This window comes from Asterias amurensis, chromosome 9 (genome assembly GCF_032118995.1).
Source record: "Asterias amurensis chromosome 9, ASM3211899v1".
Classification (NCBI taxonomy): Eukaryota; Metazoa; Echinodermata; class Asteroidea; order Forcipulatida; family Asteriidae; genus Asterias; species Asterias amurensis.
Window position 1 is genome coordinate 10,787,642 of NC_092656.1, and position 14,006 is coordinate 10,801,647.

The 14,006-nt window shown below is 38.9% G+C and overlaps 1 protein-coding gene across 5 annotated transcripts in view; it reads right to left on the reverse strand.

Annotated features, from left to right (window-relative positions):
* The window catches only part of LOC139941350 (uncharacterized), a 152,159-nt gene that overhangs the window by 49,349 nt on the left and 88,804 nt on the right, over positions 1-14,006 (reverse strand). The window lies entirely within an intron of this gene.

The window sequence follows — 14,006 nt, forward strand, 5'->3', positions numbered from 1 at the left end:
ATGGAAGTGTGACTTTGAAATATACAATTAAATTGGATGTTTGTTAATTAGTCCTGATCCATTCTACGAGGGCGCTCGAGTATGGCAGCCTGCAACAGAGGAATCAAGTCACAGAGCCACTGGTCCACTCTAATTCTTCTTTAATCTTGTGACACGTCAAACTTCTCACATAATGCTACATGTACATGCTATAATCCCATCACTCCAAATCAAACCGTATACGTAGATCATAACGCATCAATATAGAGAAAACAACTAGCTCCACAAAGCTGCCTGGCAATTTCAAGCAGTTTCCTTGACAACCTGCATGTTTAAATTTATATAGTCTTCGCGGAAAACGGAGAGAGAGAAAAAAAGTGGAAAATCTAGGTGAAATAAATGGCTACACAAAAAATTCCCAATGATGGATGTGACACCTGATACGCGCCGAAGTGAAATAAAATGGGGGGGGGGTGTGTAACTGAAAGCCCGGACTCCAGGCTGCTACAAGGACTATGGGGAACAATTCCCCCATTGAAGGGTGATAGTTTACTCAGTCCGAGTGCAAATTATGAAAATTGAAGCACGTCGCCGCGTTTGGCAACGGAGATTGGATTGGTTAAGAACGCCATACCACTTGTAGGAGTGGAAGATTGTCTTCTGTACTTAGAAATCGTCTTCCCATTAACTGAGGCTCTCACAACGACGGATCAATCAATTGCAGTGATTAGTGACTGATTTTAGCTGCGGACACTCAGGGTTGTTCCCAGTCCGGTTAGCCAGAATTATGTAAAAGGGCATCTAAATTTGCTTGAAATTTAAAAAGTGGATGTCTAAATTGTTCACTTGACTTGCCTTACTTTACATATATGTACATGTAGGTAAATAAGAGATACAACATGCTGTCAAAATTCAAAACAGGGTGTAAAAAAGACACACTACACACCTCTGGCTCACACCTTTAGACATTAGAAGGCTCCCCAAGTTTTGTTTAAACTATGGAGATGTCTGAACCCATGTAGATTTACTTATTGGCTTAAGCACGCTGATTTTTTCTTTCTTTTTTTCCCCTCCATTTTTGATTAATTAATGTTTATCTTGGTTTAAAAAGCCCAACTGCCCAATCTGTGAAATATCAAATGGTTTAATCTTTATTTTTTGTGAAATGAATTGATTGATCTAACTTTATAAAAACAAAATTTTAATCAACTTTAAATCATGACAGTCTTAATTCCATGAAAATACACACAAATCCGTGACGATTTATATTTTCAATCTAACCCAATTCCATGAACAGAACTCCATCAATTTTAGAGTATTGTCATCGTGCTACGACAGGTATGACTCAGTTTTAAGTCCCCGCCGCTGGCGTTTGAATAAATTTCATACATGACTTACTGAAGTGCAGTGACAACAAAGACCCTTTGATTCCTGAAAGCCTTTCCACACTGTCAGATTTGAGGCTTAACGTGGTAGAGTTGGACATTACAGTAAGTCCTTTACACTGCATATTTTTATTTCTACGATCAAGAAAAGCTGGCTCTGAAAAAAACCGAAGGCTCCGGCAAGTTGTGGCTATGGCTGTTGCTAAGACTGCAAGTTGCTAAAGCTAGCCTATAATCATCAACAATTATTTCTGCATGTTAGCAGTGTCTATTAGGTACTTTCCAGAGTCCTGTGAAAAAAATCTACAGGCATACAACTCCTTGAGATTAAAACCCAAGACCTTTGCCACTCTTAGCTAGATCAGCTATCTTACCACTCTACCACCAAGATAGCCATTTATACATGTAGGCAGCTTGAGTCCTATATTTCAGAAGTGGGTACTGCAACATCTATGTTACATCTGTATCAGGGATAAGGAATATTGTTTAGTTTTACTCTTACACCCATGCTTGTAAAGCACTGTAAACTAAGTACTTTCCCAAGTCCTATAAAAAAAAAGTGGGGTGGGAACATACTCAGGTAGGATTCGAACAGATGTCTTACCAGTACATGTAGGTCATGGGTTTTAATCCCAATTGAGTGATATACATGTGGGTGTTTTTTCTCCCAAGACTCAGAAAAGTTCTTAGTACTACACACATCGGTATGGGTAATACATACATGTACATATACCTTAGAATATTCTCTTTCCTTAATACAAATTTAAAGGAACACGTTGCCTTGGATCGGTCGAGTTGGTCTTTGAAAAGCGTTTGTAACCGTTTTTTATACAATGCATATGGGTAGAAAGATGTTGTAAAAGTAGAATACAATGATCCACACAAACATGCCTCGAAATTGCGTGGTTTTCCTTTTACCTCGTCGACTAACACGTCGGCCATTTATGGGGGTCAAAATTTTGACTCCCATAAATGGCCGACCATGTCAGTAGAAGGAAAACCACGCAATTTCGAGGCAAACTTGTGTGGATCATTGTATTCTACTTTTAAAACATCTTTCCAACCATATGCATTTTATAAAAAACGGTTACAAACGCTTTTGTTTTGACCAACTCGTCCGATCCAAGGCAACGTGTTCCTTTAAACATCTATCAAACATGTTGATGCAATGATTACAGCCTTAGCTGTAACCTGGGCCCGATTTCATAGAGCTGCTAAGCACAAAAATTTGCTTAGCATGAAATTTCTTCTTTGATAAAAACAAACAAATTTCTATTCATTGCATATTGCTTGTTACTGGTATTCAGCTGTTTGTTTGCTTATCCTGAGTATCACATGGAAATTTGGTTGGTAGTCCTGTTTTTATCAAGGAAGAAATTTCACGCTTAGCAAGTTTGTGTGCTTAGCAGCTCTATGAAATTGGGCCCAGAGCTGTAGCCATATTGCCATGGCCCTAATCACCAACTCGGAGACAGCTCAGCTCTTCCTGAAAGATATTAATACACGGTGTTCCTTAAGTGCCTGACATAAATTTTCCTTTACAAAGGAGACAAAGAGATAAATCTAGACAATTGATAATGCTCAACTATGACAACACTCAAGTCATCTCTATAGGAAGCAGAGACCTTGAAGTAGAGATGTCCTCTACAAAGCAATATTAAGTCCTATACTTCAAAGAAATTATCTAATTCTAACGCAGGATGGGAAGAATTGCTGAAGGTTTTCGTGCTATTTTTATAAAACTGGGTTGATGTATTTTTTATGCATAAAACGTTAAATCCTTACTTCAAAGAAAAATCCAATTCAAGATGGAAGAATTCCTGAAGGTTTTCATTCCAATTTATAAAACTAGGTCAATGTATTTTTTATACAGGTGTATAAATAAAAAAAAAAGGCTGATTCTTAGAGTTTGCGAAGGCGGTGGAAACACGCACGGCGGGGAAAGCTTTCTTACAATGAATCATTGAATTCTCATGTGATCCTTTGGAAATGCGAAACATAAATGATTCGTAGGGTTGCTCTCAGCTGCATCACACAAAGAAGAAGCGAAAAAAAAGAAGGGAACAAAATGAAAACGTCTGCAGGGACTTGACGATGACTTGCCAAACCTTGCACAAAATTGATTCTCCTGCTATTTTCTTCTGGTCAAATCAGTCAGCCTGGTCTAATTGCGAAGGAGGAAGGTATTGCAGATGAAATGAGGTCCAGGTTTTTGTGAAGGCTGTCCAGCATTTTATAAAAACCCATTCCCGTTATTCACGGATGATTTGAAATCGAGGCTGCCATAAATAAGCACTCTCTAATGGCAAACACGTTGCATAAAACATTGAAAATAACTGATAGTCTGATAGTTACAAAACATGTAAAAAGCACGTTTCACCCTGAGATCACAAATTAAAACAGGGTTGGACTATTTGCAATGTTCACACAAATAAAAAAAAGTTGTGTTGAAAGCTGCCATAAATAACCATTCTGTAACGCAAACACGCTGTAGACTGATAGTTAACTAACACAATTTAACGCCGGCATCAAGATTAAGAAACAAGATTAAACTCTTTTCAGTCTGCTCACCCAAAAATACTGAACTTTGAGTGAGAGATAGTTTCCCTGGACAAAATTAGTCTGGTTACCTATTTACTACTTTAAAAATACTTCCCATGCACCAACAGGATTGCACACATATAACACCTTTGTATTTCGGGACTTAGACTCAAGATGAAAAAAACAGATGAATAAGGGCCATTATCACATCACTAACTACAGGAACTATGCCCACCCATCATGGTGCCATCTTGGTTAATATTACACCAAAATGGACTATAGAGGATGATTAATGACCGCGGTTCTAAATACAGACAAAATGTGTTAAAAAATTGGTCGCTCAGTGTTAAAGACAGTGGACACTATTGGTAATTGTCAGAGACTAGTCTTCTCACTTGGTGTATCTCAACATATGCATTAAGTAACAAACCTGTACAAATTTGAGCTAAATTGATCGTCAAAGTTGTGAGATAATAATGAAAGAAAAAATACCCATATTACACAAAGTTGTGTGCATTTAGATGGTTGATTTCGAGACCTCAAATTCTAAATCTGAGGTCTCGAAATCAAATTCGTAGAAAATAACTTCATTCTCGAAAACTATGGCACTTCAGAGGGAGCCATTACTCACAAAGTTTTATACCATCAACCTCTCCCAATTACTCGTCACCAAGTAAGGTTTTATGCCAATAATTATTTTGAGTAATTACCAATAGTGTCCACTGCCTTTAAGTGAAGGGAGACTCTGCAGTACCTCCTGATTTTTATGCAGTCTAACTTTTTATCATGTGTGACATGTACTTAGAAGCATCACCATTTCCCTTAAGGGAAAATGTCAAGTGCTGGCATACGGATTGAATATAGACTCCCTCCAAAACAAAATATAAATAAATACCTTCATCCATGTACGCAGACTAGCCATCCTTGCTCTATGGGCTAAAAAAGAAAGGTTTGCGTTTGCGGTTGGTTCAGAAAATTAAAGAACCGGTGGCTGACATTTAGAAGAATTTTTTTTTCAACAATTACAATTCACATGGTGTTACCGCAAACCACTTTCACCATGCAAAGTTTCATCCCACAAACATTCGCAGAAGCAAAAATGGCTTTTGTAACTTTGCAATTGGTGCATCAGAGGAAAAAAATGCCTGTTCCACAATTTTAAAGGTAGGAATACAAAGATGGTTTGATTCAACATTTTTCGCTCCCTAGAAATAGATCATATAAAAAGTATGGTTCACACCGCTGTAATGACATCACAAACTAATAAAGGGGTCAAAGGTTACCAGGCTCAAAGTGTGCACAACCAAGCAGAGGGGATACATTTGAAATCATGCACAGGCAGTGCAGAGAAAATATGCATACAAAGTATGTAAAAAGTGCAACGGGTGAAAAAGAAAGGGAAAAAAGTGCATACGTTGCGCATGCCGGAAAAATATTCAATAGTTTTTAATAATTGTCGGTTGCTGCAGCGACGAATTGAATGCCTTCACAAGAAAAGTGTTAAGGTTGATTCCATGCAGTCAACTTGTCTCCTTAGTGTAGTGTAGGTATGCGCATAAATTTACATTCATGTACAGTTATGAATTAGTGTCACAACGGAAAGACATCAGTATTACTTATCACAAAGGAAGCTGTAAAAGGGCAAAGTATATGCTTGGTTTTTGGAATCGCTCAATTGTTTTAAGCTTGTATGATTGTATTCAATAAAACTAACCTGTGAAAATTTCATTTCAAAGGTGGTTGTGCTTATGCGATCCGGAGCGGCTAAATGTATGTCCATCACGCAGGCAGAATAATAAATAATTGGAATTACACAATCTGAGAAAAGTTTCAGGCCTTAAAGACACTGGACACTATTGGTAATTGTCTAAGACTGAGTCTTCTCACTTAGTGTACATGTATCTCAATGTATGCATAAAATAACAAACCTGTGAAAATTTGAGCTCAATTGGTCATCAAAGTTGCGAGATATGAATGAAATGTTGTCACATGAAGTTGTGACGTCACATGAAGTTGTGACGTGCTTTTAGATGCTTGATTTGGAGACCTCAAATTCTAAACTTGAGGTCTCGAAATTAAATTCGTGGAAAAATAAACTTCTTTCTCAAAAACTACGACACTTCAGAGGGAGCCGTTTCTCACAATATTTTATACTATCAACCTCTCCCCATTACTCGTTACCAAGAAAGGTTTTACGATAATAATTATTTTGAGTAGTTACCAATAGTGTCCACTGCCTTTAAACATCTTTCAGATTGAATTTTGTTTCTCAAAAACCACAAGGGAGTCATTTTTCAAAATGCTATCAACCTGTTGTAAATCTGTAAAACACATTTGTAATGCAAATAGTACATAATTATGGACATTACATGTATATTATATACCAAAATGCACCAAAAGTCTGAAAAGTCACGTCTAAAGTAAAAATTTCTTTGTTATACTTTTAAAAAGTATATCTTAGTAGAGTCTGCTTATAATCACCGCCTTATGTACAATGACTTAGCGAAACATTCCAAAAACAAGTGTTAGAAACAAATTTATAAGCCACGCATGTAAAACACTACATTGCACACAGTTTGCCTAACTACAAAAGTAACTTAAATAACAGAATGAGACAATTTCCTATAAACTTACAACCTCCTGGTCTCTTGCGACACCTATACCGTAGTAGATAGTTATCCTCAGTTCTTAGCGCCTTGGATGCAACAACAGCCATCCTTCTTATAAGTCCCCCTCCGACAGTTTCTTGAAGGGAGTTCCAGTGGGTCCGCTATACCCACCAATTCCCCACTCTGAGTCGACTCAAAGTTGGGTTCCAAAATGTGATTGACGCAGAGTTGCTATTAAAAGGATCCATGGACATGTGTGCGTGTGTACACACACATCGAGCTGCGATTACTACAACGTGTACCTCAATGCACGATGGTGACTCACATATTACTCTCCGTTCACAACAAGTAACCACTCTGTGCATAAAGTCTGCGACCAACTGCTCCGACAGGAAAAGGGATCTCTACTGCTTAAAATTGTTGTTGGGAAGTCCCAAGCTGTGTGCTAACCCGCTAAATTCTTGGCTTGTATGTAGCTACAGAGTCCTTGACTGGGTGCACTGCCGGTTGCTGTACGGTGTGCTACTTGGCTACCGAGTTCACCAATGCTTAACATAAACAGCTTCCTGTTTCACTTTGATGGGCCTGCTTTAATGCACGTTTTATTTATCGGTTGAAGAGAGAGAGAAAAAACACATCCCAACAGAGCTGTAGAGAATATAAGGCACAGTCTGATGATGGTAGTTCGGGTGTCATCATCATCACCACCTTGGCTTCTATCTAAGAGCAGTCGACGACGACAAAGACCAATCCAAAATGAAGAGTCCTTAGCGCTGTAAGCTAATAAGCTGGTAATGGAACATTTGCCACATCCATGCAGTCATCGATGTTAACCATTCGTAACTGATCTGTGGTAATATCTACGACTACTTCAAGAAACAGCCAAGGTGTCTAGTCTTGTCAGTAATCTACGAAATGAACAATTAACATCATGGTGTCGTACCTCAGACGGCTGAGAAGATAGACTCAGACACACCTTGAAGTGGCCTTTGGTATTATACCAGCGCAGCTCACAGCATCCTGACCTCACTCCGTGGCCTTTTTCAATCGTTACACAGTTTGAAGCCAGTCACACGGTGCCTACTGAATACTGGCTCTATGTTTATTCCCAATTAGGTTTGTTGAACCTTCTTAAAGTCATCATAGAAGAAAAGACAATTCTCTGTCATTATTTTCCTAGTGCACACAGGGTTAAGTTAGAAATTGTTGACGAAAAGTTCCACCTCGTTAAAACCTTCAGTGGAAACCTCGTTAGAACAACTACAACATCAAAATCAAAGTTGATCAAAATATTCTGAACTGACAACTAAAAGATGCAACATCAAAAGATGATGATATTTGGTGATTTCAAAGTATTTCAAATAACAATTTTTTTGTTTTCCTTCAACACCTGAACAAACTTTGCATCTCCTAACCAAAAAGCTATCTTTCATTAAAATAAGCTACACCCAAGACAGACCAGTGGGGTAAAACTTCAATAGAAAACACCTTCAAAGCCAATTGATAAAACCACAATGACTTGATTTGACTTGATGAAGAACATGTACATGTTGCTTCAACAATCTCCACTCCGATTATTTCTTGTCAAGAAACGAAGTAAAGAGCAACATTCCTCATGTCAATTTCATCTTCCAAAGCATGATCCCCATCGGTACGAGCAATGCACTATAGAGTAGTCTCCTCAATGTTGGGATGGTGTCAGTAGTCACAATAATAAAAAAAAAAACTGTTGGTCCTTATAATCCAAGACATCCACCGAACACTCTCATCCCCACATGAACGCCCAAGCCAGGCCAATGTGAAGGCTGGATATAGAGAAACAATTGTATACCCTCAGCGTCTCCACACACTGTGTTTACTCCAATTGACACACAAAGCACAGGTGAGTCCCAAGAGACTATTACCGCAACGTTCACATCAATTAATCCCCGGTCGTGCTGTACTCCAAACTCGGCCAGCGACGGTGAAGGCACGCAGTTTATCGTCAATGGCAGTGATCCTTTGCTCCGTCGCGGACAGGCACAAAAGATCAACAATCTCCGGGTATTGTATCTTTTATTTAAATCAAACAATGCGTGTCTAAAAAAACGGAGGGTAGAGGCAGGGGTGTGGAAACAATGTCGGATGACTGGCTGCGAACCCAGACTGACAACCTCCCTCACGTATTCCGAATAGATACAGGAAATGGTAAATATTCACTCGAGTGTCGACACAAACACGCAAGAGGCAATGCTAATTCTGCAACTTTACCCGGGGGCTTTTTTTTAAAATTGGCTGTGTTGTTTAAAGACTGGTAGAATTACCCTGGAAGCCCGTGCTGGTTCACCTGTAGATTGTGAATATTATGTTGAAAAGCTGAATGGAATAATTCTCCAATCTCGCCGTCCCGGGCAGCTGATATTCTATTCACGGGAGAATTTGTTTTTAAGATACTGTGTGTCCGCGGCCCCTTAATGTGCCTCGGCACCGGGGAGGAAGAAGTACAAGCTATCCAGTCGTGATAAATTCTCATAATGTACTGTCAGATCATTGTGTGCACTGTGTTAAACCCACACAACCTGACATAACTTTAATAAAGCGCATTTTTCCAAGCGGGTGTTTATTCAGCATTGGCCCAGCTGCCTTCCACGAGGAGAGGGATCCCAGCACCTTCTCCGTTGCCATCACTGGGGAAATTAACACTCAGCACACCGTGTGATTATGCCTGTGGGACGTAATATGGGGGGGGGGGGCAAGCGCAGGCAGTACATGTAGATAAAGAGTTAAGACAGAGAGACATGAACACCCACAACCAACTTAGATGAGAAATCCAGCAAGAATCACGTACAGACGAAGGCGGGAGTTAAACGCGATGCCAAATCGTAGAATGCAATCGTTGAGAAGTTTGTGATGTGACCCGCGAACAATCAATAGTACGCTAGCGTGTCGGGGGCTCAGCGTTAACCTGCCTGTGATGGGGACATTACCATCTCTCCTGCAGGGGATAGCTGGAGCATGACCAAAAATAAATTATCTCCTTCTGCCGAGCTGTGAAGAGCCACAGCCGCAGCGACACACACAAAGAAAGAAACCAAGTTTGGTCAGGTTGGTGACTGTAGACTACATAGGTGCTGATGAGTTAACAATATACCACGAACAAATCAAGGTATTTAGGTCGAGCATAAATTAAGTATAAACATCTGGAAAGCTCCAGTTGACTTTTATCAAAAATTGCTGGGAACTCAGAAATGAAATACATAATGTATGTAGGCCCCTATGTTACTAACGACACTTTTGCATATCCACTGAAGAGTATGACATTCAAAGAATTTTACTCCCAACCTCTTCATTTTTTGTTTGTCAATATCTGTCAGTTGTAAAAAATAAACAAAAAGGGAAGACGCCAAAAAGGAAGTGCATGATGATCTTAATTTATACTTTCACTCATATTGTGTCTCTACTTTCCACAGCGATTAACCTATTTTAAGCCAGCACTTGAAACCACCATTTACGATGGACTGTTCCATTTAAGTCAATAACAGGGGGGGGGGGAGAGGAAATTGTCAAGGGAGACATAATTCATGTGTTGCTTTGTTTTATCATTAATTTAATGGAGCAAAAAGCTATTCAAGATGGCAAGATTGTTTTTTAAATGGGCTTAAGTGTCACGATTAAAGGAATTCAGCAAACACTAAATAGCTCCCCTTCTCTTTAAATTACGCAGGCTTTATTTCTATAGTGGACTATCCGGTTGGTCCGTAAACCCACAGTGACAACTAACAACAGGAGGAGGAAAAATACTCATCCAACCTTTGCCTTTTATCCATACAGCAGAAAGTGATGAAGACGAGCATTGACTAAACAGTAATTGCCGGCTACACGTGTAGCATGACAAATTGCACCGGGAAGCAACTTAAAGGCTAATGCCTTGTAGTTCATGTCCTGTCCTGTTTACACCCACTGAATCACTTCAGATGCCGTCACCAACTACGTGGTAGTCAACTATATAGAATTGAGGCAGGAAACGTAAAAAAAAATGGGAAGGAGGGGTAAGTCAAGTGCCACGTGGCCAGCGGAAACTCGACATATGGGAAAAGAATGGCATGTTAACATGGAAGGGGGGTACTTTGAGTAGCGAAGTTCAACATATGGAAAAAGAATGGCATCTTATAATGAGCCAGTAGGTATAACATAATGTACAGTTATAATGTAAAGATAGGGTGAACTGGTAGTAACCCTCCCCCCCCAAAAAAAAAAAAACCACTGCAATCCTCCCACAGGCAACCTACGACTGTCAAGCAAAGCTTAGAATAAAACCTAAATCAGTCCTATGAAGTAAACAAACTATCAACAAGCAAACAGACAAGCAAACACCCCAACAAACAAACAAAAACAAACATCAAAGAGTTAAACAAACATTTCCAAGGGAGCAATGACATCACAAACATTTCGAGCGCACACATTTGGTAGAAAATCTCGACGCCTTGGACTATTTTTCCAGGAGAACCCATATCACTCCGGTTTTAAATGCACTTCACTGGCTCCCTGTTCAATATCGCATTCAATACAAATTACTTCTGCTTGTTTTTCATTCTTTACATGGTTCTGCTCCTCAGTATAATTGTCAATTAATTACCCGTTACAATCCTTCCAGATGTCTTAGATCATCCACTTCGTCATTACTGGTTGTTCCCCACACCCACAACAGTTGGGGTGACAGGGCTTTGTCTCATGCTGGTCCTTTACTTTGGAATAATCTGCCTCTTAGTATCCGTAACATGTCCTCTATTCATAAGTTCAAAGAGGCCCTCAAAACCCACTTTTTCACAGCTGCTTTTCATTAATTTTGTGTTTCTTCCTTGCGCCATGAGCATCACTTGTGGTGGATACCGGCGCACTATAAGTGTTCATATTATTTTATTTAAAGATTAACGAGAGTCACCAGAAAGCCTGATCTAATTAAGACCTGTTGTAAATGATGGCATCACGCCTGGGTGAGTTTTTCTCAATTTTAGATTTCTCAGTCTCACCGTCACGGCTCAGTAGAGACCAGGGTGGTGCGCGCAACGCGTGACGAACTGGGAAGAACTTCATTATGTATGGGGTCTGCAGCTGCGACCACTACGATGTGAATTTATAATGTCGGCAAAATGGTGTAAATCGTGCGTCAAAGAAAACCCCTGCTGTTCTCTTGCGTCCTGAATATTTGATGACTTTCTTCCAAGGCTCCCGTTCATTTCAATTATTTGGTGGTTAAACAATTTACGAAAGACTAATACAACGGGGAATATGTAAAAATCTGAAGACTATAGGCTACAGGTTTGTATATCCATACTAAGATTTTACATTTTGTTTTGCCTCAAAAACTATATGCAAGGTTAGACTGTAGAGAGCTCAGTCCGTTAAAATTAATAAATAAAATCAAATAAAAACCCAAGAAGCTGTGGCTCATCTTGTACATTAACTTCTCAAATTATGTGTATTTGTTGTTACAAATTAACATCATGAGTGCATTAACAAATCTTTGCCACATGTATACCTTAAGTGCACAATACACACACTAAATTTCTTATCTGAATGAAGAAGAAGACAAAAACACAAACAAGAAGCTGCGGATCACCGGTGGTGTTCTAATAACAAGACAGATTGGGATCTAGTATCACATTATTAGTTTCTGATGTGTCATCATCACTAATTGCATCATTCATGCTTGGTTTACAGTGCTATATTACACTCTAGTCTGCAATGCATACACTCCAGTCTGCACTGCATGGAGTAGAGAGAATAATGTTTATCTACCACCACCCCCCCCCCACCCAATCGCTACCTAGTCTAGTCAGTGTATTTTCTTTTTTTCAAGTGTATCTACCAAGAAATAAAGAAAATGTAGTTCTAGCAAGCAATAATTTGTGCAAACATTGAGACCCGCTAAAGTGTGGAGTTTGTTTTACCTTCACGCATTAAAGCAATGTACACATGTACGTTGGACTAAAGCAGATCAGAAGACAATTGCTTAACCATTTTCTGCTTAGCAGAAATAAGCAGAATACCAGTCACAAATCAAATATATGATATTTTATTTTGGCTGGTAACCTTATTTTAGCAACATAATTTTGTTGTGCTGATTACTTTCTGTACATAGTATGTATGTAAGTCCAACAATTCTAAGCATCAGCATCAGAGCAAGTGTTGCAAATGTTATAAGTTACTCATCTTAAGTGTTCATCTTTAGTGATGAGACAAGGGGTTTTGTTTGTTCTACATGTACATGTATGGACTCCCCACCCCTTTCCTAGTCAAGCTTATGACGACACTCAAGATATGCCTTTAGACATGTTATAGACACTGCCAATATGACCTTTGGTGGATGACCTGTGGTCAATAAAGACTCTAGCTCGATCCCACCTGTCTCTACTAGCCATTATTGGTTAAAGCATGGTAAGAGTCTAGGTACGTTTTGTAACACAAAACAATTTGTCCACAGATTTACATTTAACTTACACCGTTCAAAGATTATGGTGGTAGAAAGCTTACCTTAAAATATTACTTGCTGATGAGGTGATGTAGTTTTTGAGAAATTAGTGAAACAATGTCATAAAAATATGTTTTACCTGTGCTAAAATAATTTGTGTGACTTGTGTTACTCATTTCTCAAAAACTTAAGCACCTTAGCAATTAATATTTTAAGGGAAGCTTTCTACCATCAATAATCTTCAAACTGTGTGAATTTAATGTAAATCTGTGGACATTGGGTTTTGCGTCCTACAAAAAGGCATCCAGACCCTTTAAGGGGTTCATTCGGGTAAAAAATGATGATCAGACTGAAGGGCGATTAAGCACCTGTCGAGAAAAAAACAAGGTCGGCCGGAGCTTACAAAAACAGGTCAAATGGATGCATCGTCAAACACGATCAATGACAAGCAGGAACTTACACCGAACTAGCAACTTAGAATTGCGCTTATGATTTCTTAGAATTTCTCAAGATGGATTTAAAAAAATAAAGTAAAAACTTCTTTTTTTTTTAATTGATGTAATAATGTTGTAGGACTTAATTAGTCTCAGAAGTTGCAAGTGAAACATGAAAGAAAAAAACATGTCACCCAAATTGGTGTGCTTTACAATGTAGATGCCAAAAAAAAGGTTTCAGGTTTGAAGCCTATTAATATTTAAGTGAAAAATTACCTCTTACTACAAAAACTTTGCTACTCCAGAGGGAGCTATTTCTCACAATGTTTTATGCTACCAACAGCTCTCCATTGCTCATTACCAAGTAAGTCTTTATGCTAACAGTTTACCAATAGTGTCCAGTGCCTTGAAAGGGTTAAACAGCTTTCAGCATAACTTATTTTAAAAACTAAATACCACACTATGTCCCTCATACTTATCTCCAACAGTAAACCCTCCCTCATCATTCAACGGTGTTTTTAAGGTATGCAGAGGTTTTTAACTTCAGGACACCTCGCCGTGAATGACCGAGTACAATACACACGGTATGAATCTCACGTACGTCATT